The sequence below is a fragment of the Cebidichthys violaceus genome, unplaced genomic scaffold (assembly GCF_023349555.1).
Source record: "Cebidichthys violaceus isolate CVI_PGR_0920_01 unplaced genomic scaffold, fCebVio1.0.p SCAF_269, whole genome shotgun sequence".
Taxonomy (NCBI): domain Eukaryota; kingdom Metazoa; phylum Chordata; class Actinopteri; order Perciformes; family Stichaeidae; genus Cebidichthys; species Cebidichthys violaceus.
Window position 1 is genome coordinate 1 of NW_027176449.1, and position 12,500 is coordinate 12,500.

At 47.1% G+C, this 12,500-nt stretch overlaps 1 protein-coding gene across 1 annotated transcript in view; it reads left to right on the plus strand.

Moving 5' to 3' along the window:
* The first annotated feature begins 6 nt into the window (after positions 1-6).
* LOC137880067 (dystroglycan 1-like) overlaps positions 7-12,500 on the plus strand; it is a 45,070-nt gene continuing 32,576 nt past the window's right edge. Inside the window, exon 1 of the mRNA XM_068721150.1 lies at positions 7-642. The gene's annotated coding sequence lies outside the window, so the exon portion shown is untranslated. The remainder of the gene's footprint in view (positions 643-12,500) is intronic.

Genomic DNA, 12,500 nt, shown 5'->3' on the forward strand with positions numbered 1-12,500 from the left:
ACCTCGGGAGTGCGGGACGTGTCAGTTGGAGGCTTTGAGGTCCGACATCAGCAAAAAAAAAAAAAAAAAAAAGAAACCCTCTCTCTCTCCAGCCGGTGAAGCGGCCACTACTGCTCTTCAAGTAGTGATTTTATTTTGATTTTTTTTAATTCTAACCACTAAAACCTTTTTTTTTCTTCCCGGTTCCACTTAGGATTTTGTGCTTTGTGGTTTAATTTCAAATCCAGGGCACTATTCCATGTGTATCATATCTGATATATATCTATATCTATAGATATAGATATTCTATATATAGATAGATCTATATATAGATATATATTTTGTTACTGTTGAGAATCAGGCTTCCCACCTTCCCACCGCGACTACTAACTTTGGACCACCGGAGACACCAGCCCTGTCGCCAGTCGGGGGGGGGAACCGAGAGAAGGAGGGATTTGACACCGAGCAGCGAGCCTATATTCTGTCCGCTTGACTGTGCGTGAGGACGGGAAGGAAGGGAAGAAAAAAACCGAGCTCCCCTGTCGCCACCGGCGTCTTGTTTTTTCCACCGTACGGAGGAAGAAGCAGCGGCAGCGGCAGAAAGGGAAGAGGGATTTAGGCCTGAATTACGCCACGGGAATTAAACCTGGAGGAGATTTCACGGTCAGTTTCTTCTCTTTTTTTTTTTTACCTCCGTATATTCCGCCCCTGTGTGTCTCTGTTTAGCCGAATATGTGGCGTGTTTCTCGGGCCTGAACGTGTATTCTTTAGGGGGGGGGCTCTGTCCGCCTGCTGTGTTGCTGGAAAGAGAAATTGCTCGTCGGACTGGGGGCGGACGTTCAAAGGGAGATTAAATAAACACCGAATGGCTACTGTTGCAATATTACTCTGCACACACACACACACACACACACACACACACACACACACACACACACACGAGAGAGAGTCAGGACTGTTTAGCGTGGAATTCGGTGGGTTTTGACATCCGGGTTCGGCTCCACGGTTTTTTTTTGTTGTACACGCAGCGGTAGCGGCGCAGCAGCTCTGTGGGTCGGGGGGGGGGGTATTTTTAGGCAGCGTTACGCTGTGTTATTAGCGGGCTCGCTGGGGCTACTTATCCCCGGCTGCCGCTTTTAACCACGCGCTCCTCCGCCCTGCTCACCCTTCCTTCTATCCTCCCTCCCTCGCGTCCTCTCCTCTCCTCGCCTTGTTTCCTACCCCGCCGTTTTTTTTGGACAGCTGAAGCCCCACCAGGCCTCATTCCTCTGGCTCCCTAAACCTGAACAGGTGCATTGTTATTTTTATTTGTAAAGCAGGCCAGGACATCCGAGAGAGAGAGAGAGAGAGAGAGAGAGAGAGAGAGAGAGAGAGAGAGAGAGAGCGAGAGAGAGAGAGAGAGAGAGCGAGAGAGAGAGAGGCCTCTTAATAACGTGGACCGTCACGCTCCGTCTCTGGGTTTATTTTTGGCGTCCTGTTAAAGGACAGTGTCCCCCTTGAAGAAAAAAATAATGTGCACCCAAAGTGACCTCATTGTTCTTGGCACTATTTTCCATCTTCCTCTAGTAGTGTCGCTCGTGCTGTTGCGTGCGCTCGTGCGCCAGTAGGGGTACGAAGTTGGGGAGGTGTGTGTGTGTGTGTGTGTGTGTGTGTGTGTGTGTGTGTGTGTGTGTGTGTGTGCGCGCGTGCGCGCGCGTGCGTGTGGGGTGGCATGGACGCACGTAACCTCATCATGAGCACACTGCGGGCGGAGGATGAGCTCCGGTGAACTCCCGCTATGTGTCGGACGATTTCACGGTCCTTAAACACAACACGCTTAATACAAAAAAACAACAAACATAAGGCAGCAGCCAACGAGGAGAGGAGGTGAGGCGCGTCGTGCGTGTGTGTGGTGTGTGTGTGTGTGTGTGTGTGCCGGTGGATGTTCTCTCTCTCCTCTCGCCCACCTTCGTCGTGATTCCTCTCACGTATGCTTTGCCATGGAGACGTTTGACAGCCTGCCGCGGTCTGGGTACGTCTCCTTTTGACCGAGGGACGAAGAGAGAGAGAGAGAGAGAGAGAGAGAGAGAGAGAATGAAGTCTCTAAAAGAGAACCTGGAAACGTGAACAGTGAGTGGAGGGGCTCTGTCATCGCTCCAGCTGTGTTTAAGGTCCTCCAGTGAACCAATCACATGTTGACTTTATAACTCTCAAGGCGCTTCATGACACTTTCAATGTCATGGGATTTATTAAAACCCTTCTCTTGGTCTCTCTTCTTCATCGGGAGGGCTTCAGGCTCGACTGTAGAGGTGGTTTTTTTAGGCAGTTGTGACCTTTCCTGAGTTCTGGTAGAGACTCACTTCATGCTGGGTTTGCTCTTCTTCCATTGGTGAGCTCCAGCTCCAGTCACTCGAGTGTCCCCCCCCCCCCTCCTGACTGCATTAAAAGGGCCCGACTGTCCCGGTACCGGGGGTTTCGGAGCGGTCCCATTGTTCTCCACCTGAAGCCCGTAGAGGAGGCCCGGAGGTCCCGCCTGTTTTCCATCACCCCTACGGACGCTAATCAATACCTCCTCACAGCGTCTCTGACCCTCGGTGACGTCGCCATGGGCCCGGCAGCTGAACACACAACGTGTGTGTGTGTGTGTGTGTGTGTGTGTGTGTGTGTGTGTGTGAACAGGCGTCATGTTGATGCGACTGGTGTGCTTTGTAGACGAGCCGTCTTTAATCCTCTACACAGAGAACTGTGTTTGTTTCCCTTTCAGCAGCAGGAACCACCTCCACTGATGGTGGTGAGGATGATGATGGTGGTGATGATGGGCGTGTGTGTGTGTGTGTGTGTGTGTGTGTGTTTATTTTTAGTTCATTTTAGTTAGTTGCTAGTTTGAGGTTTTACAGAATAGTTTGCTTGTTATTCGTTGCAAACAATAAACGGAAGTGACCATATTTGAAATGCAGAGGAGACACCGAGAGACCTGTCAATCACTGTGTAGCCCCGCCCCCTAAATCATCCCTGCTTCATGGTCTGTTTGACTCTAAATGGAGCATAATGTACTAAATGAACATCATGCTGTATTGAAGAAGACTGTAAACTAGAGATTGAGACCATAAACTCATGTTTACAATGTTTACTGAGGGAATAAATCAAGAGAGAAGTAGAGTCATTTTAGACTAGACTTCTATACAACCAGAGGAGTCGCCCCCTGGTGGACACTAGAGAGAATGCAGCTTTAACACGTGGAGCTTTGACTTCACTCTTCAGAACCAGAGGTGCTTCTGTTCTGTTCTTTGTGAAAAAAAGGATTAAAAAGCAGATTAGTGTCCAAAACAGTTTGCAGTAAATAACCTCATCTTGTGTTTTGCACACACACACACACACACACACACACACACACACACACACACACACACACTGGAGTCATCTCTTTGTGTACTAGTAGAGCTGTAATAACACAAAGAGGTGAGAAATGCTCCTCACCGCAATGAAAGGAGGTCCAGTGTTCTCTATCGTTTGTACAGAAGAGATCTCTGTGCTAACCTTTAGAGTAAACACTGTGCATTTGCGAGTGTGTGTGTACTCTATTCTGTGTGCATCCTGTGCTACTGTGTTGTGTGTGTGTGTGTGTGTGTGTGTGTCATGTATCAAAGGGTCAACACCAGCAGAGCTGCCTCTGAAAGGCGCCTCAGTCTTCAGTGTAAAAGCTGTTCTTGTAGGCTGAGAGGTTCAGATTAACTGGAGCCGTCGCTGCAGCCATCTTTTCAACGCGATGATCAGCTTAATAGCTATTGAACGCTGGAACACACACACACACACACACACACACACACACACACACACACACACTTTGCATGGGCTGTGTGTTAGAGGAGGAAAACAAAGTCCATGGGTCTGTTCTGTGGTTTTGTGAGGAAACCCTGGAGCTCCGCTTTGGTCGTGTCTTGGTTTCTTTCCTCTCCACTTAAGCTTATATAATCCTTAAATGTGCTGAGTGTCCTTCTAACCTGAGACGACCCGGAGGAGCCCGGACCTTTATTCATTTAAATGATGCACTTATGTCATCGTCCTTTGTCTGTTTATTGCAAATAAACATATATATATAAATTATATATTGTGTTCATAGCGCTGTAGTAAACCAGCCGATGCGTGGATAGATACAGTGAATACAGCGCCTCACATGATGTTATGAACCCAGACAGGACAGCGTTTTTCTGACTTTTTCTGACTTTTTCTAAAATTTCTTACGTTTTCTGGCGTTTTCTTACGTTTTCTGGCGTTTTCTGACTTTTTTCTGACGTTTTCTGACTATTTATTACTTTTTATGACTTTTTATGACATTTTCTAACATTTTCTGCCGTTTTCTGCCGTTTTCTGACTTTTTACGACTTTTTCTGGCATTTATTGACGTTTTCTGACTTTTTCTAACATTTTCTGACTTTTTCTAACGTTTTCTGGCGTTTTTCTGGCGTTTTCTGACGTTTTCTGTCTTTTTCTTGTGTTTTCTGACTTTTTCTGACGTTTTCTGGCGTTTTCTGACGTTTCTGGTATTTTCTGGCGTTTTCTGGCGGTGACCTCCACAACACGTTCACAGCAGTAGTGGTTATTTCGGGCCGAGGGTTGGTGAAACGTCTACATGGAGGTACTAAGCCCCGCCTCCTCCTCCTCTGGAGCGTCCGGTGAAACGACCCCCGAGGAACAAACACCAACTCCAGGAAGTAGACGGTGCACAAACGCATGAACAAATATTCTTATTGTGAATGTTTGAAAACTCGCATGACATTTTAAGCAAGCCGTTTAATCGTTGAAAGGAAAAGACACCGATCCCTTTTGCTCACCAGGCTGCTCACTTCTTAAAAACAACAACAGCTTTTGTTTTTTTATCTCATTTCCATCTCGGCTAAACAAGATGTTCGTCAGAAGGCAGACCGGAGTCTAACACGCTACCTTCTGTCTACGTCTGAGCTACTTTCTATTTCAGAAATCAATATCATCCAAAATAGGGTTGAGTTCCTCTGATATGAAAACGCCCCCGTGTGTCCTCCTCAGGATGACTCTCATCTTTCCCCCACAGCTCAGAGATCACCTTCCTTCTATTTCCTTGTTCTGGAAGGAGGAGAAGAAGAACTACGTGGGCATGTTGTGGAGTAAGCCCACCTGATCACATGGGGAGGTGAGCTTTAGGCGCCTTAGAGTCTTAGTCTCTCTCTCTGGCTTCCGTTCTGTCGCTGCGAGTTCATGACTGAAGCACCGCTTTGAGTCGGTCAGAACTCTTGAAATGAAAGCAGTCACATGTGTTTAAAAGGTGTGGGCGGGGCCATCGCTGCTGCTGCTCTCGGTCCGAGGTAACGGACAGAAAACACCTTCTTTTTATTGAAAGGCTTTGGGGCGATGACGTCCGCCGGACGCTCTACGAGTGTGAACCGGGGCCCGGGGGGTTGGAGTTGAAGTCTCTGTCGCTGTTGTCATGGTGTCAGCGTGGCGTTAAAATAGAGGCCGGTGAGAATGTGTAACCGGAGCGTCCAGGCTGCTCTCGTGTGATCTCAATCTGCAGCAGCTCCCGCCGTGAGCTGTGATTCCAAACGGTCCCTCTGGCTCCAGTGGTCCGGTCTGCTTTTAGTCTCCAGCTGCCGTCGTCACTCACCTGTCGGGCCGTCACTCAGACACCTGAGGACTTAACGTTGTGGTTAGCGATCAGAGCTAACGGAAGGAGGAAACAAGCCCACCACACACACACACACACACACACACAGAGAAACCACCACGGTTGATCTGAGATGTAAAACATCTGTGGAGCGTCGAACTTTGTCAAAGTTTACGCCCATCAGAGTTCACCAAAATAGCACAAAATGCTCAGATGGTGTGAGAAGCTTTCAGGATAAAGGGAATGTCCACAAACGTTCTGCTTTTCACGTTTATCTGTCAACACAGTTTAGTTTTTGTGTATTTCTTTACGTTAACGTTGACACTTGTGCTGTAGGATGTGGGACCACGTTCCTATTCGTTGGGTGCGTTCATGGACTCACTTTAACTCATTGGGCCCCTGGGCACAGACATATAAAGGGCCCCAGCTCTTCTAACTACGATCAACAGACACATATTAGATGTGTTTTGGTCTTGTTTTGCATCTCTTAGTAGTCATGGTGTGTCTCCTTGTGGTTGTCTTGTGTCTCGTTTTTGATAGTTTTGCATCTATTCATAGCTGTTTTGTGTCTCTTTTTGGTCGTATTGTGTTTATCTTGGTTGTTTTGCATCTTGTTGTAGTCGTTTTGTATCTTGTTGTGGTAGTTTTGCATCTTGTTGTAGTAGTTTTGTATCTTGTTGTAGTAGTTTTGGATCTTGTGGTAGTAGTTTTGCATCTTGTTGTGGTAGTTTTGCATCTTGTGGTAGTAGTTTTGCATCTTGTTGTGGTAGTTTTGCATCTTGTTGTAGTAGTGTTGGATCTCGCTATAGTAGTTTTGCATTTTGTTGTGGTCATTTTGCATCTTGTTGTAGTAGTTTTGCATCTCGCTATAGTAGTTTTGCATCTTGCTGTAGTAGTTTTGCATCTTGTTGTAGTAGTTTTGCATCTTGCTGTAGTAGTTTTGCATCTTGTTGTAGTAGTTTTGCATCTTGCTGTAGTAGTTTTGTATCTTGTTGTGGTAGTTTTGCATCTTGTTGTGGTCGTTTTGCATCTTGCTGTAGTAGTTTTGTATCTTGTTGTAGTAGTTTTGTATCTTGTTGTGGTAGTTTTGCATCTTGTTGTGGTCGTTTTGTATCTTGTTGTGGTAGTTTTGCATCTTGTTGTGGTCGTTTGTATCTTGTTGTGGTAGTTTTGTATCTTGTTGTAGTAGTTTTACATCTTGCTTGCGTCTCTCTTTTGCTAGTTTTGCATCTCTGTGGTAATCGTATGTCTCTTTGTGAATACTGAACAATAAATCATTAACTTCTCTCAGAAGCTGTGGCCCAGGGGTCCATTGACCCGTACGTTTAGTAATCAGTACTTGGGTACGCTGTATCGTTGTTTTAACTGCTGTAAACTTCCGTGGATTGTATCTTGACCCAACTCCTCCTCCATAAAGCCTTTGAGGGTTTAAAACTTTTCTTCTTTTTGAGTTTGTAGCTACAGCCTCCACTGACTTCCTGATGTTCCTCTTCCTACTTTTTTTTCTCTTGTGGTCCAGTTACAGCAGATATGACTGTAAGACGCAGATATCATCACCGCCGTGTGTGTGTGTGTGTGTGTGTGTGTGTGTGTGTGTGTGTGTGTGTGTGTGTGTGTGTGTGTGTGTGTGTGTGTGTGTGTGTGTGTGTGTGTGTCACACCACTGATCTGGGAGGGAGAACCAGTGTGGCCCGAGCAGTCATTAGTTCTGGGGCATTAGCTGCTGATCAGCGGACAGCTTTATTAGCCCCTCTGCGTTGGCTGGTGAGTCTGGCGGACACGGAGCCAAATGGCGCTGTGAGTCGCCCGGTCGACCGTGGAGGAATTCCACCGCCACGCCAGAACCCTCCTTCTGTGAGCCTCATTGTGACTCCACTTCACTGGAGCCACATGCTGCGACCCGGTCCACGCCCAGTGAGGCGTTTACTCCGGATCGAGTAGTCGAGTAGAAACACTTTGGCCAAATGAAAGAGTAAATACACAGAAGAGAAAGTAAGACGGGACAACGTTTTACAACCATTTTATTACTTTGCATAGAATAATAAGATCTGTCAGAAGTCAACTCATATTCCACTTTTTAAGGGTTTAAAGCTACAGACGCACTTAACCTTAAATCCTCCAAATGATAAATGTTTTCCTTTTACCTTATTTTAATATACTTTGGTTGTTTGCATACAAAACTCACAATTCAGATTATTAGGAAATAATATTGCTGCTTAGTGTCAGGAAGTAGGAATTTCTACATTTTACAGGATTACATTTGAACACATCATGATAACACTTTAATACATGAATTCGCCCCAACAGTCATTTTTTACTGAATAGAGCTTGAACGCATCATGATGTAGCTCCACGCGATCTCCGTTAGCCGTTAGCGCCACGTAGCACTGCGCTGCCCGCCCGCGCTGCTAGCGGCTAACGCTAACTAGCTCGTGAAAAGCTGTATGCGCCCCGCGTTAAGACGGAGCCTTGTACTTTTACTTGTACTACTACTGCCTAGTACTACTTGCTGAGTGCTGCAGAGTGATCCAGGTGTTTTACAGCAGGTCATCTTCACGATGATGTCGAGTCGCTCGGCCGTGAAGAATCCTGCTTCGCCACAAACACCGGAGCCAGTAACCATGGAGACATTGGAGACGAGCTGAGCGGGGGTGGCGGGCCTTTTCTTTTTTTCTTTCTTTTTTTTTTCAGGCCAAGATAATTACAAAAAAAAATTCACAAATACTCTCTTGATATCTGGTGTTGTGTTCAAGACGCCTCGGACCGGAAAGACGCGTTCACATGTTAAAAACGCGGCGTGTTTTTTTCACAACTTATTGTTTATGAAAAATGTACAAACGGCAGAGCAGAGTGACTTCAGACTCGAGAGGACGTGAGACATGACTCTTCAAACGTCACTGTGTGTGTGTGTGTGTGTGTGTGTGTGTGTGTGTGTGTGTGTGTGTGTGTGGACAAACAGCCCTTCCACCTGGCCGACAGCTTTTAAAGCGTCAGCAGGAGACAAACACAGCGGGTCAATGGAACGACTCGAGAGGAGCTGACATGTTAAATCTCACAGTCAAAACGCCACCAGGTCCACTTCACACCGTGTGTGTGTGTGTGTGTGTGTGTGTGTGTGTGTGTGTGTGTGTGTGTGTGTGTGTGTGTGTGTGTGTGTGTGTGTTTGACTGCGAGCCAGGAACAAAGTCACCTTTTGAGAATCCAACCCTGGTGTGTGTACACACACACACACACACACACATGGTGGTGTGTGTGTGTGTGTGTGTGTGTGTGTGTGTGTGTGTGTGTACAGCAGGCTGTTCATGTCGACACAGGTACACTCTCCCACTGTCAGGCTTCAGGTTTCACACTTTCTACAAGTCCTGACGAGCCGACAGGTTCTGTGAAGAGAGGAGGAGGATTCAGGGTCAGGGTTAAACGTGTGAGTTCATAAATAATAAATAATACGAGCGCTGCTTCTTTTTTAAAGAGCAGAGACTCTGAAGCCTATCAGGTATCAATAATATGGATCCGCCTCATCGTTTAACACTCAACAGCTCTGGTGTGTGTGTGTGTGTGTGTGTGTGTGTGTGTATTGATTACTTGATGAACTTTGGTGTTTCCCCAAATCAGTGAAATGACTCAGCAGACCCTCCTGTGACGATATGAAGCAGTAAAGTGTTAAAAGTTCTCCGGCAGACATCATGAAATATGTATTCAAACGTTAAACTCCAGTTGGTACAGTTGACGCTGCAGGAAGTAAATACACGGGGGGGGGGGGGAGGAGGAGGGAGGAGATGGCATGAATGCTCATCTCATCTCAGTCTATTTGCAGATTTGTGTAACGGATCAGGATGTCATGAGTCACCCACTCAACCCGCCCATTTATCCAACATATTCAGCCACACGCACACACGCACACACACACACACACACACACTCATCCACCCATCAAGCCGTTTATTCACCCCCACCCCCCCCACCCATTCATCCATCAATCTGTCTTTCTATGAAGGGCAGTCATTCAAAGGGGACGGCAGCCGGCCGTGCTGCGATGATTCAGTGTGTGTGTGTGTGTGTGTGTGTGTGTGTGTGTGTGTGTGTGTGTGGGCTGCGTTGACAAGACGAGGAATTTGGGTGTGACAAGGGGGGAGGGAGGGAGGAGAAGTAGTAACGGGACGTCTTGATTGATATGAAATGGGAGAAAGAGGGAGAGAAACGGGGGTTAACGGGAGAAAATGAGCACAGGGGGGGGGGGTGGGGGGGGGTGGGGGAGAGAGGGAGGGTGACAGCAGGAAGCTGGGGAAGAGAAGGACAGGTGAGGAGGAGAGACGGAGCGTCCTTCAAGTGTTCACTCTGACCTCAATCTGCAGACCTCAGAGGGGTCGGGGGGGGGGGGGGGGGGGGGGATTGTTTACATAGTTGCTGCTCAAAAGAGCGTTACAATTTAATAAAGCAATATTCTTCAGGTCGAATGGACGGCACACACACACACACACACACACACTCACACACACACACTCACACACACAGATCTCGCTGAGCGTTTAGAGCCGTTTATCCAAAGAGCTGAGAACGATCTGAGGTTTATTATTAGACGTCTTTATGAATGTAACGCTCTCACTGGAGGCACAACTCCAGAGTGAGACGTGAACAGCAGCCGGACGCCCTGCTGACTAAAACAAAGACGAGTTATGGTTTATTGATTTCTACATTCGTTTGTTAAAGGGTGTGTAAGTCCCGACTTACAGTGTGACGGTTATGGGATGGTGACAATATGTCCTTGTGTGATATCGTACTCATTTTTTGTGCGTAATACTACTAAAGCACAGCAACACGTGTCCGGTTATGTGTTAAACCTGCATTCTCTCTAGTGTCCCCAGGGGGCGACTCCTCTGGTTGTATAGAAGTCTAGTCTAAAATGACTCTACTTCTCTCTTGATTTATTCCCTCAGTAAACATTGTAAACATGAGATTATGGTCTCAATCTCTAGTTACAGTCTTCTTCAATACAGCATGATGTTCATTTAGTACATTATGGAACATTTAGAGTCAAACAGACCATAATATGTCGACGATGCTGGATGAGACCTGTTGGACCGTGTCCAGCTCAGAACAAAGAGAAGAAAAAACATCTTCATAACCCGCAGAAAGTGAGTTATGCGTTTGCGTCACACAGAAATAATGAAAGAGTGAGAAGAGGAAGAGGAAGAAGAGGAGGAGGAGGAGGAAGAAGAGGAGAGGAGGAGCAGCCCGAGGCGCTCCGCCATCATCTGCTCTGTGTTTAAGTCCGGAGACATCAGGTGGATCTGCTCCTCTTGAAGTTCACCTCGAACCAGCTGTTTGCAGCTCCGCTGGAATGTCGGAATTCTGTTTGAACATTCGGGACGAGGCTCAAACCCCCCATCCCCCCCCCCTCCTCCCCCCCTTAGCCCTTCTGTAAATAATTGAATTATTAAAATGCAAATCCATAAGAAACAAATCTTCATTTTCGAGTAAAGACTAAAGACGAGCCGACCGGCTCTGTTGTTCTCAGTTTGTTTGTTTAGGGGGGGAGGAGGGGGGAGGAGGGGGGGGGGAAGGGAGAGGCCTGGTGAACTCCTCCTTTGAAGTATGCTAATTCACCCGTAGCATCCTCCCCTCCGCCTCGTTGTCATTCTGAGGCGCTAGCGGTCCCCACTAGCATAGCCAATGCGTGCATTGTTTGCTCCGCGCTATCAGAAGGTTCAGGACTGCTCTTTAAAAGACCGTCACCCACTTACCAGGAGAGGGGGGGGGAGGGGGGGGGGGGAGAGAGGGAGTCATTAGGACAGAGGAGCCGAGACGAGCTATCGCGCGGCGCAGCGCTGTGTTTGGTGTGTGTTTGTGTGTGTTTGCCGCCTCCGGCCCCTGAAGACGAGGCGTGTGTTTGTAGAAAGGCTCACATGTGAGCAGTAATGCTTTGTGGGAGAAGCTTTACGTGATGCTGAGGAGCCTTTGTTAGAGCTCCAGGCCTGCAGGAGCGTCTCCCTCTGCTGCTGCAGATTAGCTCTGAACACCAGCACCTCCTCTGGGTCTCAGGTCCTCTGGGCCTCTGGGTCTCTGGTCCTCTGGTCCTCTGGGTCTCTGCTCCGGTCTCACTGGTGGACTCGTGTACATCCACAGGTCCGTCTGCTGGTGTAATACCTTTTCATCCAGGTCATCGTGAGGTTGTTTTGTGAGCGAAGAGTCTTCGGTATCGGAACCAGAAGCTGTAAAAAAAAAAAAGCTTGTCTCCATCATAAATGATGCAAAAGTTATTTAAAGTTTTGTCGAGACCTGTTTAGCGTAGCATGGATGCTAAGCTAAACAATTACGGATCCATTTGTGACCAAGGTCCACTAAGCAGGACATTTTAAACGATGTATCTGCACCAAGCGTAATATGGAGCTAGCTGTAATGCTAACACGCTAAAGGGGAGATGGAGGGCTAAACATCAGCGTGTTGATGTTGTGAGCATGTTGTCCTCAGATGTCCTCAGATATTCAGACTCTTTCCATCACTGACGCACCCTCCTCCTCCTCCTCCTCCTCCTCCTCCTCCTCCTCGTCACTCCCTCTTGTTTTTCCATTCACTCTCATGTTATCAGTTTCTTCTGTTTGTGGCTGCTTTTAGTTCTTTTAAGATTACACGTGTTTAAATGTCTCCTTGAAACAAGCTTCTGCTGCTCACACACACACACACACACAGTGCACACGGATCACCTTGTGAGTCTGCAAATAGAAATCACGTTTTAATTTAACGGTTAGCATCAAAGAGACTGATTTTAACACTTACACATACATATACACACACACGTATATACAGTATGTAATGCTTCTTCTCTGCCAGACTCCCGTTTGCAGTGGAATTCTCTCTCATATATAATATGATAATAACAGACATTTAATATCACAACCGTCATTCAT